A 14,816-nucleotide genomic window follows, 5' to 3' on the forward strand; every position below is an offset into this window, starting at 1 on the left:
AGAAGAGAGAGAAGGGAAGGCAGCTGGTTCAGGGTTTTGGTGTGTTGGGTTTTTTCTTTTTTTTTTCTTTTTTTTTTCTTTTTTTTTTTTACAGTGGTTTAATAAAAGATATCCCCAGTAACAATCTCCAGGAAAGGGATTTAAACACATGCAAAACAGTCTGAAGACCTACCCATTTTACCTTAGGGCTTGCCATGCCCTGGAAGAGGGCCAGGTTCCTCGACAACTTCTTGGTCTGCAGAAAAGACTTAGCTGCCTGCTGCACCCAGCCTTGGGGAAATGAGTCTTGGAGCTGCAGCACTGCAGCCTTGCCCAGAGCTGGAGAATCACTTCGAATGACCTGGTTTAGTGGTGGATTGTTCATCTACAGCAATGACTTTCATTTCTGCCTGGTCTCCTACCCTCCTGCTATTAAGCTAACCAATACTTGTGCCCAGTAAATATCCCAGGAAAAAATACAGTTGGAGATTTCCCAGTCATTCAGTGAGACAGGAGTTCTCTTGTTTCTTCAGTGTCATAACTTCACCATCTCAAATCTGTTTTAACAGGCTGAGTTGTTACCAACACAGGCAGTAACATTGGAAACAAGGTACTCGTGCAAATAGACATATCAGAGGTAAAATGAAGGTGAAGAAGCACAGTTCATGCCTTGTTAATGCTTTTTCTGGATCATCTGTTTCCAACATAATTTCAAGTTAATACATATAAATATATAAAATATATAAAATCATATGTGCATGTGTATGTGCACACAAGTGCACACATACACAGCTATACAAATATATATATATGGAATTCATTATAATTCATTTCCAGATCTTTCAAAAGTGCCAAGAAAGAATAAATATATGAATAAAACCCTTACAAGATGGGTTTTGTGAATATTTACAAAGGATAGAAATATGCTCAAGTATGCAGCAATAAGGCTGATAATAGATTGTCTTGAAAACACAGTCCCAACAATACTTACACAGCACTTCAAAGCTTCACAGTGAGCTGAAAACACAAATAAATCCCATGAACTGAACAGCTTGGTAGCGCTACCTGCCTCCTTCAAATGGATTACGAAGGAAGAAACGCTGCCATTATCAGCAACTGGCTTCATTTTTTTCACTGAAGAAAGAAATCAATGACTTGAGCTCAAAGCTGAAAATGTGTGGTTTTCAAGTTTCAAGAAAAAAGTAGGCTTACCCATGAGGAAGGCTGTGGGAATCTCTCATGGCTGCTGTGAAGCTCTCCAGCACAGGGGCAGGGGCTTTCCTGCCACCACTACCTGGTGACAGGGGACCTGTGTCAGAACCCCACAAGTGCTTGTTTCCTTGGATGTAAATGAAGCAATTGCCTTAGAGGTAAACATCTACATTTTGAATTATAAAGCTGGGTGAAAGGTCTCTGATTCCTCATGCTGCAAGATTCACTCCTGCAAAGTCTGGCTTTCTGGAGTAAAAAAAGCTAACAACAGCAAAAAATTGAAAAAGTTCCACAGTACCACTAGTTTCACTTCAGTATAGGGAGAGCTTTAGCACAAACACAGTTTTCTATCCTGAAAGTGTTTACAAGCCATTCTGCTAATAACCTATTGAATAGTTAATGCATGTTTGCAAACACTGCTGAAACAGGACCTGAAGCAAACAAGTGCAGTCGACATAAAAATCAGCTGGTGAAATAAAAGTGAAAAAGAAAAAAGAAAACTGACTAATCTATTGTTGTGTTGTCTGTGAGGATGACTAAAATGAAACTCCATGGTATGACATTTCACTAATATAAAACTTGCAGCAGAGCTAGCAAGAAAACAGTCATGGGTCAGTGACACACATTGCTTGATCCCTGGGTTCCATGTGCATTGACAGGCAAGAGCTCTGCACAACCTCACAGTTTCCCTGTGCTTCTGGGACTGGTGCTACTGCTGATGCTGAAAAGCATTTCTGCGTGATCCATATTTGCAGTGTTATTTCCTAATATGCAATTTGCTTTTAGGTAGAAACCATTGGAGAAATTAAGCTGCGAGCAGCCAAGCTTGAAGCAATACCGCAAGTGGCACTAAAGGTTCCTTGCAGTATTGTACACATTTCATAGCAATATACTCTATTTTAAAGGACTGATGAAAAAAATATCTTTGCTAAGTTTTCCCCACTTTCTTTAACACCTTAGATAAATTATAACATCTCTTGCACTCCCTTCTCCTCAGAGTAGAACTTTAATTTTAAATTTCATGGTATGCTGGAAAGAAAAAACTCAAAACAATGACATAATAAATCTACTAGGAAAAATGAAATGATGGGCTGAACATTCTGAACATTACAGATGTCCACTTGTTTTCCTGGGTAATATAGTTTTGAAGTGGTGGTTTAGAACTACCTTGCTGTGTCACAGTCACTACAGTTCAGTCACGAAGATTTGGCTTTCAGTTTTCATTTTAAACTTTTTTAATCCAGAATGAAATAAAAAATTACTCTTAAAAAGAAAAAAAGGAAAAGGAAAAAAGAAAAAAAGGAAAAGGAAAAAAGAAAAGAAAAGAAAGAAAAAGAAGAAAAGCACAGCTAATAATGTATTTCCTGGACTTGAGCCTGCCAAAACACATAACCCATGTTGGAGGCTCACACATTTCATCTGAGTAGCAACAGTGGGTACAAAGCACTGAGTACAAAATTAACAAATCATTTCAGTCTGACTGGGCTGAATTTCACTTCTTATGTGGAGCATGACCAATAATAAGAAAGACAGCACTGTAAGTGACAATCCTTCTGGATATCTTCAGTCTTGTTTTCTTGCTGGCAACCTTGGAAAGCACTTGAATGTTTTCCTCAAGTGCATGCCATAGATCAGCAAGAAGTTTTGAGCTCAGTCTCAGATTACTGAGTGAAATCAAGTGGCTGTTAATTCTGCTAAGGAGCTCAGACTAGGCAATTAGTTTCTTCCATGGCCAAAACTCTCTGAATTTTGGACCAGCAACAGCTGGCTCTGAGAGTTTTAAGTTTTTGTCACAGGGGATTTCTTCCCTGGCTAACCACAAAGTTCCTGCTCTTCGGGGGGAGCAGAGGCAATTTGCCTTCTAGAATAGATTATGTCTCTATAAAAACAGCAGAAGTGGGAAAGGGTGAGAGGGTATTCTAGATGTCAGACTCCAGGAACAGCAAGAAATGTCTCTTTCAGGCTATGTCCTTTAAGATGCATACAGATTTAACTACACTACTCACCCATGGTTTCTCAAATATGCAGGGTTAGCATGTTGTGTTCCAGGCAGAGGATCATGGTGATGGTGTCTCTGTGGGAGGAGGGAGACATTTTCCTCAGTACCACCAGGGTGTGATAAGGTAGGGTCAAGCAACCTAACTTGAAACTGCAGGATAGAAGTCATCATGATCTGTTACTGAAACACCATCTCTCTTTCTTTGGATCCTGGGCATTTCTGTTGCCATCAGTAGAAAATAATGTTGTAGGTATATACAGTGGCTTCACTATAGGAGGCTCTTGGGAGGACTGACCAAGTCTGTCTGGATTCAAATGGGAAGCTTGCTGTGGAGGTCTCAAGCTCAGATATGATCAATGTTGTCTCCAGTGAAAGCAAAAAGGCACCTCCAAGGTGCAAGACCTCACCTAGCCCAGAGGTCCAAAAGCAGTTAGTTGGGGCAGATGCTAAATGCACTTGTTTCTTCCCACAGATGGTCAAAGTGAGCTGAGAGAGATGACTGCTGTGTTGGCAGCACAATGTGAGACAAATCCTGGGCCCTTCTAGCCCAGCTGGCTCTACTCTATCCCTCCAGATCAGCTTCACTGATGGAAAGTTGTGATGGTCCCCCATGTTAGTAACCCACATAGGTGGGTGAAAGCACTGGTCACTTCCCAGCAAAGAGGAAACCTCTATAAGGAGGGCACAAATATGTATGTATGTATGTATGCATAACAATAAGATGCCATGTATTGCCAGGTTTATACTGAGTACCTAATTAAGAGCACATAGTCCTGGAGGGCAGGGTGCACTGCCTACACCAAGACCCTCAGCACCAGCTGCAAAGGAGGAAGGTAGGTGGCTCCAAATATTGAAAGGACTGAGTTGTGATACGATGTGTCACTAGCAGCCAGTGGACAGAGCATATCTGGGAGCCTTCTCTGATCATCAGTGGAAAGGAAGCAGTCAGGCTTTAGCCTCTCATCCAGGCAGGCAGCCTTTTGTACACTGAAATGTTCTTTTCCAGTACAGTCATATCTGTGGTGTGTAATGGATTGTTCACTGTCCTCATGTGAACACCTGACAAGTGCATCCCACCAAAGACAAAGCTATTCAGGCTAGTCAAGTCAAGGAAATAATCATTACTTGTAATATTACTGAAAGCTGATTTTATCATTGAAATTTCATTAATGTCTTTTTTTCCCCCTGATCGTGCTCAATCCCATACTTTTAAAAGCATCTCATTCTATTATACTTCCATTAACACTAGCCACCATATTAATAGCCTGAAAATACAGGTTAGTACATTGGTACTGCCTCGCATGCCTTCCTCTTCTCTTGCTAGAGTGTGAGCCAGGAGAAAATGCACAGGGGTCTTACTGGACTGAAGGGTGATGAAGGATGCCAGAAAGGAGAGTGTTTCACCACATACCATCACTGAGCATCTTCCAAGCGCTTAACCCCACCAGCTGCTGACTGTGTTGCAGGGCTGCCTCTGCCCCCATCTCCACAGGACATCAGCAGTCTCAGACTCTGGCCGTGGGCTGTAAGCTCCTTATTACAAAACACATAATCACATCCCTTCAGTGTGCTGCTGAGAAAACATCCTTTGCCGCCTGTCCTGCTGACATTAAAGGCAGCTTTTAGGGTTGTGAAGATTTGGCTGGATTGGGAGAGTTAGAGGCATCAGGATCACTCCTGGTGTATGCAGATGATACAGAGTATAATCCCATTAAAATAGTTACTCCTAATGACTGGAGAACCAAGGAGGCAGAGAGGCTGAGGTGCCCTGCCACACTAGTGTTCTTCCCAACAGGACCCGCTTGCTGCCGATTCACACCAGCGTACATGGGAGCAAAAGCTCATGGATCGATTCAGTGTCTTGCAAAACACCATATAACCCCCAATGGCTGGAAAAGGCCCCCTCCATTCAGCCTTCCTGGCTGTGGGTAGTCTTAGTGTGCTAATGAAGCAATCAGGGAGCATAGAGGCAGCCTGCTCAGCTATGCCAGTGACTGTGCAAGCAGCAGTGTTTACTTTCTTATGGTTTTCTAATTAGAGGGAGAGAAAAACAATATCCATGCCCACCATCTCCTGAGAGGAGATTGAATTTTAACACATAACTTAAAGAAAAGATAGAGTTACCTTTTTTTGGGACCCAGGCTAATCTCCCATTTCCACAGGGGGGATTAGGGATAGGGCAGCAGGATTTGCAGTTTTAATCAGAGGAGACTTGACAACTTGCATTGTCTGCTCCAGATTACTCTGGTGTCTCCATATACTCCCCTCTCTCTGAATAATGAGGAGCTTTGGACTGAATCCTATCTTACTGATACTGCTGGACTTCTATGGCTTTATGGAAATTGGCAGTAACTTAGACTGTTGCCTCTCTTTTCAGAGAAAAATGAATGTTTTGTTGGCACTGAGCTATTGCCCGGCTCCCTTTGGTGACTCAAATGATCTGGAACACTTAATGAACTGGTGGTGAGAACAGTAGGTCCAGTCCTGCCTGATGTGAGGGATGGTTGATAGATGGTCCAGAGCAGAAAAGGGGAGGGGAGGGGAGGACAGGGGAGGAGAGGCGAGGCAAGACAAGGGGAGGCAAGGCAAGGCGATGTGAGGAGAGGATTCAGGAAACTGATGAATTATTATAGATGTTTTGGTTTAGTGTATGTACAATAGTAATGTTGTTAATAGAGACTAATGTATTTTGGCAAACACATTCCCCTTACTGAAGTAGAAACAAGGCATTTTTCTGGCTCAGAAATCTCATTCTGGTGAGTTCTGTGACCAAACCCACTCTCATCTCTGTCTCTGTACTGCCAACCTGCCACTGTTACACTGACTTCATTGCTGCCGGCATCCTCACAGGGCAATTCTAAGGGATCAACTCTTGCTTGTGCAATCAGAAAACCGAAAACATGCAATAACCAGATCTTGAGATTAAGATAATTGGCTGGGTTGAAGAGCTAACACAATTTCCACCTACCTGATAACAGAAAAAACTTAATTTTTCTTTCAGCTGGGATGTCTGGGAAGAAAATAGATTAAGGCTAGTGGCAGAGGTTTTTTCTTTTTAATGAAAAATGCAATTTTTTTCAAGCTTGTTTTTTTTTTTCTGAAGAAGATATTTTGTGATCATGTATTGATTTTGAACAGGTTTTCCCATTCTGTTTTATTGAAGTTTGAGGTGGACTGTCTGGGTATAACCTTGAGGGAGGGAAACAAAGTGGGAGAAGTACAGAAAGACCCGAAAGCCCTGACCTTTTCAATCTTCCAAGGGACTTTTTCAATCTGCTTTGACATAATCCTCTGCTGTGAAAACCATGGGATTTCTTCTATATGGAAAAATTAAACCAGATTTCAGAACTTCAAAAGTTATCATGACACCAAAATAAATTTCCACCCTCCAGCTGCCCCTTGTTCCTTTCAGTCAGGTGCTCCAACCTGACCTTGAGTCTAAACTCACCTGCTAGCCACCACTTAGCCCCCTCATACTTATGAGTACCTCAACTTATGTTAGCAGTTCTGTCCAAGAAGAGGATTGAAGAGAGGAGGAGGTAGGGGATGCCTCTGTGTGGGAAGTAGTGTGTGTGTGTGTGTGTGCGCGCGCGCGTGCGCGCGTGCGTGTGTCTGTGTGTCTGTGAAAGAGCTTTGCTTTAGGCTCTTGGAGGCAGGACATATGCAGATGTGCAGCTGAGAAAACTCATGGGCCCAGTTATCTTTATGTAGCCATGGTGAATAAAAGACCCTCTCACCATGAACTGGGTATGAGGGCACCTGGTGTACCACATGAAGACTTCCTACTTGTTAGGGAAAATAGCCCTGAATGATTTCTCAGAAGCAGCAGTGAACCAGAAAAGGAGAGAGGACTTGCATAGAAGGTTTTCATAGTAAAAAGAAAAAATAGTAATTACTTTCTCGGCATTGGTATATTTATATTGATTCCACACAGATATGCTTGTGTTTGAAGTTGGATACTCCCAGCCTAGGGGTACAAGAATCTCCATCAACTGGTGCATGGGGGCTGCTCTTTATTCCCCAAAGTGTCCTGATATGGCCAAAAAGAGCCCTAAGAAGCTGGTATTGTACTTCTTGTGAGAAAACACTAAAATTTACACAGAAGTCTCTTGTAATAGTTTTGGATTAATCTGAGTCATGTCAGTGAATCTGCCGGCATGATAACTGACCTTTTTCCAATTTCACCTGTGTTGCTTGATGTAGGACTGATCAGTTTTAAGTCAAAGCCAATATTTTTATAAAAAAATCTGGAAGCAAATCGAGTTTGTGTTCAGTCTCTTTCTCTATAATTTAGTTTTCATTGATGCAATAAATTTGCTGAATTAATTTCTTCTGAGAGATTTTATTATATTTGTTAACAAGAGTGAGGCAATTACAGTGGAACATTTCTACCATAGTATTTTAAATACAAAGATGGTTTAATCTCTCAGATGTTCTCATTAAACTTGGTGGCTTGAAAGACATGACTCTGTCTGAACATAACAGGCATGAAGAATTTATCATTTGAATCCACCCTTGGTTTGCCTGCAGCTCTGGGAAAACCTTTTTTTTTTTCTCAGATATCTACAGCCTCCTGCATTACCCTGTCACTTCCAGAAAATAGGATTTCTCACCTACAGATGGTGAGGAGAGAGGAGGATAGCCGTGAACATTAGGTTGAAATTACTTGTCAAGTTTGATCAATTCACAGAAAGACAAAAATCCCTTTTGAAAAGGCACAGTTGATTTTTGAAGATTAGTAGTGGTGTTCTCGCAGCTCTTTTGTTTGGGTAAATTATGCAAGGGTGCAGTTTATTACCTAAATGAAAGATACATTTGCATGTAGATGGTAAATAAATTATTTAATTCTGCACTGGACGGTGCAATAAACAACCCCTTTCCTACACACACACACACAAATAGACACAGGCATTCACCTACCCAGGACTTATGATAGAGGGGGCGGTCCTTTTCTTTTTACTTTTGTTGGCTTGTAAGTATTATTACTTGACAAAGCACTAGGGAAGGAGTACATGAATCTATTAAAGATAACAAAGCTCAATTGTGACTCCAAACTGGTGAAAGCAGACAAATAAATCTTTCATAATGTGGAATAGCTGGTCCCCATCTCTTCAAGGAAAGAAAGAGGAGTTGCTCTTCAAATGAACACTAATCTTAATCCTGCTGTTCTTGGGGGGACTATTTGTTGCTGCAATTTCTTCTTACAATTTAGTCATGCCATGATGCATTAACTATCATCTGTGTTCTCTGTTTAATGGGAGCATTAAGAGATAATACCTGTTTTGTTCACTCACAGAGTAGTAATTATTCCCATAAATAAGGAAGATGAGTGTGTGAGATAAGTGTGCACGCCAGACAATTCCTGGCCTGCTGCACACTTTATGGTCCACCAACATAGACTGCTAACAGGCAGGTAGTCACCTCTGACAGGAGGAAAGGTATGTTTCTTAAACCCTTAGCTTCCTGCCCTGATTTTCATCCTGGTTTCCTTTGGAGATATAGTTTACACAGGCCTGCATCATTCAATGCCCTCATCATGCCCAAACCATTGGGCAATTTTGCCTGGGTGCACCAGAGCTGGGGATGGCTCGGCCTCAGCACCAGCAGCTGGATTTGGATTCTGCTGTGCCCATGTTCCTCACGGATGCCAGCCAGCCCTTCCTTCTGCCCCGTCTCTCTCCTGGGATGATGGGATGTCTCATCCTTAGGAGAAGTCCATATGTGAGCTATATAGGCAGCCAGGGAATCAGGTGTCCCACAGAAGCAAGTTTTCCAGACTAACCTGGAGCTGCCATGTGGGCTTCAGGAGTACAGGTGAACAAGCTGAAGACAGGGAGCTCCCAATGATGCCTAAAACAGAGGACTAGCTGCATCATGCGTCCACCTCTGGGAGACAATGTAGAGCCTGGGAAAGGGCCATGAGGATGCCGAAATATCCTAGGCTTATGGCAAAGTCCAGCAGGAGCTCACAGTTCATCTCTTCACAACCCACATGTTTAAGCTTTGGACTGAAATAATAATAAAAAAAAGTATATGCTTCAGCCTCCTGCACTTAGCAACTGGAGAAAAATCAAAGTTCTTCTGTGTAAGAAATATCCTTATTCTCTATCTTGGGTTGTGTGGAAATCCACCTGTAATGTTATGAAAGCCTGCTCTGACCCACTTTGTTTGCTGATCACGTGTGAGCAGCCTCAGGAAAAATAAAGCAATTCTTGCTTCTAGTTGTTTTCTCCTTTGTCTGTTAACATTTCATTTTCCTAAGATTAATGAGAAAAAATTGAAGACCCAAACAGCCTCACGTTTCTGAACACTTTGCAGCAGCAGAAAGAAACAAAATGAAACAACCCCTTAAATTATTGCATTTTCAAAAAGAATCATCATCTCATTGTACAGATGGTGTGCGCCCAGACCTCATTAGCATCCTGCTCTATTTTTAACCCCTCTTCTTGCTGCACATGAAATCTGGCTGCATTAAAGGAGGTACCACACTGCCTTCCCCAAATATCATTTTGGTCCACAAAAGCACTCTGCCCCTTTTTGCCTTGAGTTTTAAGGCACAACTCCCTTCACTGCAAACCAGGGACCACTCTGCAACCACCAGCATATTTCTTCATGGTGAAGTGGAGAAAAATCACCCGTCAGGTCTCCTTCCTCTATCATCAGCAATGTTTTATGTGTCTGCTGTGAAGAAAGTTGTTAATCTCGAAGGAGGTAGAGTTCTCTTTAGACCTTGTTGAAATAGGGTCTAGGATTGTGGTGGCAGGCCAGAGAAAACTGGGACAATGGAAACTAAATTCTCTGTTTGCTGCTGAACTGGAGACCGATGCTAACCCTAAGTCCAGGATTCCTCTTCGATAACCTTTTGTTACTGTCAGCTGTTAAATGAATGATCTTCCTGGGCAATTTTAACATGTTGGAGAAGTGGAAGTGCAAGGTAGCCTTGGTCTTACCCTGCAGTGTTTGGGATAAGTTTTTTCCTGAAGATTTGAGCCCTCTAAAGAGTGGAGGATGAAGTCAGCAACATGAGAACTTTATTCCTTGCCTCACAGAGTAGATGTCTAAACATCTGAAATGGATCACATCCTCAAAATGCCTTACCTCAACCCCCCACCAAGCCAAACTACTGCTGACTTGTGAAGGAGCAGGCACTTATGCCCCAGATATCTAAAATCAGAGGGGATAACATACATGCTTCATATCCAAGGGGAGAAGCTGGTTCTTGTAGGTTCTTGTAGTCCCTTTCATTTGCAGATACAGCAGGGGATTTTAGGTGCCTCCACTCTGGATCAGTTCTCTTTCACTCTTTTACTGAATTATTTAGCATGAGCTTGAGGTCCCTCACAGCTAGGTTCCAGAGGAATGAATGGTAATGAGGCAGTAATTTGTATGAGAGACAACAGGTCAGCTGAAGGTACTCTGCTCTGAGAAGAGGGTGGAGGTTGCTTCAATAAACCATGAATATTCATCTTGCACATCTGGTCAGTTTTGATCACTCAGCTCTTTTCAAGGCAATTTCTATCAAGCTTCATGAGTGCCTGAAACAGGTTTTGGCAATAAGAAAGCAAAGAAAAACAATGACATTAAAAGGAATTGACAGGCAATAGGGTTAGAGATCCTGCCCAAGTCTGATCTTGGGAATAACCAACCTAAAATTAAATAACTAATCTGTGAAGGTCCTTGATAACTTAGGGGGTAATGCTAAATGGTATTCCTTGTTAATTATCCAGAAATTTTTAAAATGCAGACAAAAATGAATGCCCAAAGCCTGCAATAAATGAGCAGCAGACTCACGCTGTTTCCATTTAGTGAAATGGCAGAAAGATAAGAAATTGCCAAGAACCCCTTTCAATTCCCCACAGAACCAGCTTCAGGCTAGACACGGGACTAAAGCTCTGATTCCTGCATTGGTTTTCAAGATCTTGCCACAAAGTACAGCAGTGCTGAATCAAGCTCATGAGGGCAACTGGGGATAGTCCAAGCTGGGAGTACTGGAACCTGTGTTTTGTCTTTTCAAACTGATTGCGATGTAGAAGACTAAAGGTAGGCAATAACAAATTGCAAGTCAAGTTTTAGCAGGCATTGCATTTTGACAATTGTTTTTTTCTTCCTAATATTTCACTTCTACTCTCTCATGATGCACTACTCTCTTCAAAAAGTAGCCCTCTAATGCAAGTAGGTGATACACACTGAGAATGCCAAAGAGGATTTTCTTGGCAGACATTGTGAAATGTTTTACAGATACCAATAGAAAGGTTTATTGCTATATTTTCATGTAATACATCATAATAAAGATTTCTAGAAAATTATATACATTGGTTCAGATTAAGAAATTCTCTCTGCAGTACCATAGCATGTTAAACTAGAGCACTTCATACAATATAACATATTAAGTCAATATCAAATATTTGGGGGGGACAGTGGAATAGCAACAATAGCAAATACAAATATCTGTCAAAATACATGTATAAAAAACACTGTTTACTTACTATGCCACCTTCTTTACTTAAATTCCAATCTGGCATACCTCACCTGAGTTCAGGTAGGTTATCTGTGCCTATTTTTGAGCCTATGTTATGCCAGTGACATCCCGGCCTGTATCAGAAATAGTGTGGCCAGCAGGACTAGGAAGGTGATTGTTCCCCTGTACTCAGTGCTGGTGAGGCTGCACTTTGAATCCTGTGTTCAGTTCTGTGCCCCTCACTAAAGAAAGACATGGAGGTGCTGGAGCAAGTCCAGAGAAGGGCAACGGAGCTGGGGAAGGGTCTGGAGGCACAGTCTTATGAGGAGTGGCTGAGAGAGTCGAGGTTGTTTAGGCTGGAGGAGGCTCAAGGGAGATTTTATCACTCTCTCCAACTACCTGAAAGGACGTTGAAGCAAGGAGGGAGACAGCAGCTTCTCCCAGGCAACTAGTGACAGGATAAGAGGACAACACCTCAAGTTACATCAGAGAAGGTTCAGTCTAGACATCAGGAGGAATTGCTTCATGGACAGGGTGATTCTAGAAAGATCTCAAGTGTCACAGTTTTGCCCTGGTCATCCAAGAGTAGGAGCAGTTTCTGTTTCTCAAAGGATTAATTTTCCTGAGGCATTAGTACAGTGATACTGCTTGAGTTTTAAAAGAAGCAATGGACTTTTGACAATTCTGTCATTGATGCTCACAGATGGACACACCACAGTACCTCAGAGGTTAATCTAAGCATTTGGATTAAGTTACTGTAATTAGTCATGGAATTGTCTTGTTTCAGAAACCCCTCTTCTCCATAGTCCTCTGCTGAGCTTCAGGAGTGCCCACCTTGCTAGCCCAGCTCCAAGCATTCATTTCACTTCTTGATTGTTCTTTCTAACTAACCGAAACTAGAAGGATGTTGAACAGTCTCTTGCTGGCTTTCTGCCTGCTGTGTGTTTTACAATGCCTTGCATTAGTTTGCTTTAGGGTTAAATGTGTCTGTTCTGGGAAATGACACATGTGGCATCTAACACAAGGCTGAAGAGAGAGCCAGGGTCCCTTAACCCTTTGGGAATACAAATACTTGAGCAATCATGTTGACATAATCCAGAGGCAGTTTGAGTTCACTTTTTCAGCTGGAAGACTTTAATTTTAGAGGAATTAAAGTGAGGATCTTTAAGCATTGCAAGGAGATTCACGTCGAGGTATAAGGATAGTTTTGTGGGGTGTTTAGGCTGAGACCAAAGCTGCTTTCCAGGGCAGGAGACTGCTCTGAGGTGGAGTGATGAGGGGACAGCCTGCTCTTCTGCATTGGAAGTGGTGATACCATACCACATGACAGTGTTTGAGCTGGAGCTGCAGCCTGAAGACTGTGGTCTGAGGGACTGATGACCACACTTAGGATCATGCATCACCATGACCACAATCAAAATCTCATCCAGATGAAGTGATCTGAATGCAGTTATCACCACTGGATGAGAAGAGAGCAGAAAGCCATAGGTATTTTACTGATAATAAAAATGTTTCCCAGCATCACCACCATTACTTCTGCCTTTCCCTAGAGGACCTGAGGGCAAAAATACTTGAAGTTCTTCTGATCACACTTTCATATGGGAGCTAGCCAAAATCAGTCTCTAACTACACTGCCTTCTTCTAACAATTAAGTCCCCGGTCCAGTTCAGTTAGTGTTTCTCTGATCAGAGGCAACTGCCATTGAGTCTTTTGACATGCAGTTATACTTTGAAAGGTTGGTCTATGAAAATGGTGCTGGAAGGCTCCATATTTAGTGACTCCCTTCACTGGGAGTTTACATGTAATGAATAAAACACTCAGTTTACATGTAATGAATAAAACACTTGGCTGCTGCCCAACCCAACTGGTCTAAAAAACAAGTTGTGTCAGCCCTCTGACAGGGCATTATTACCAAAACTAAAGGTTGTTCCAGAAAAACTTCTTGACCTGCAGCTTAAGGGTGTCTTTTTCCATCACATTTGCATTTGAGCACTTTACTGTAATCACCATTTACCATAATCAATACCAACAGTCCCCATTTTTCTTGTTTTCAGCTGCTGATGAACTCCACCACTCCTGTACCTGAGTTAAATTTTGATGCCATTTGTCCCACTGTCAATCTTCACCTGCACAGCAATTCCTAACTTATCTGTGCTTGTTCAGATCTGTCTCTTGAATTGGCTTTTGTATCTACTCCAGGCAAATAGGAGAGGGAAACGAGGATTTTTGTGTATAGCAGTATATTAGCCTAGTAGATGGATGCAACCCCTAGGGTTAACTTAGCTCCAGGATGGGCAGCTGATCCATCATGGCTGAGCAAGTGTCTTAACCCGGCAAAGTAGTGGGACTATTAGGACAGGATGACTTCTGATGCTTGTGCTGGCTCACCTATAGTTAGATCACAGACTCACAGCAATGCACTGTGAACGTAACTGCTTACAGATCTGACTGGAAAAGATGATTCTGATTTTATGCCCAAATGGTGCAGAAGAGTTTCTGCAGCAAGTCTGCACCTAGGGGAGTATCATCAAGTCTGGAGAAGAGCTACACTGTGCCTACATATCAAAAACAGTCATGTCAGTCACCAAGGAACTGAGAGCCCAAAGTGTGACCCATTTGACCTGATAGCCTTCGAGACTGAATAGGAAAAGCAACCATCACTGCACACAGAAACTTTATAAGCCATGATAGGGCTTTCACTTAGGTTGCAACTTGAGCGAAGATGGGTGTGTTTTTCAGAAATAAATCCTCTGTTTCTCTCTGGACTGAAGGACTTATGAAACTAAGGCTCATATTCAAAGATTTCTCTGTATTTGAGCCTGTGCCCTTTGGTGTTGTTCCCTATGCCCAGAGATGGGCCCTCCATGATAAACACTCCAGTGGTGCATCATGACAGGCCCCAGTGGCCTGGAGACATCCATGGATGGTGATTCAGTTCTGGTTCATCCAAGTTTCCAGCAGAGAGAGGAACAATAAAGAAGCATGGATGAGGTGTGATTCAGCACAGACAGTATGATTGTGTGTTCACCCTCAGTACATTAAGGATATATCTCATGCAGAAATATTTTTTCAACATGACTTTTCAGTGTATACACAGCCACCAGCCAACATAGGTCAGTCCTGCATAACAGGCTATAAGGCCTGGCCAGTGATTTTGCCATAACCCAC

Source organism: Pithys albifrons, chromosome 1, assembly GCF_047495875.1.
Source record: "Pithys albifrons albifrons isolate INPA30051 chromosome 1, PitAlb_v1, whole genome shotgun sequence".
NCBI classification, from domain to species: Eukaryota; Metazoa; Chordata; class Aves; order Passeriformes; family Thamnophilidae; genus Pithys; species Pithys albifrons.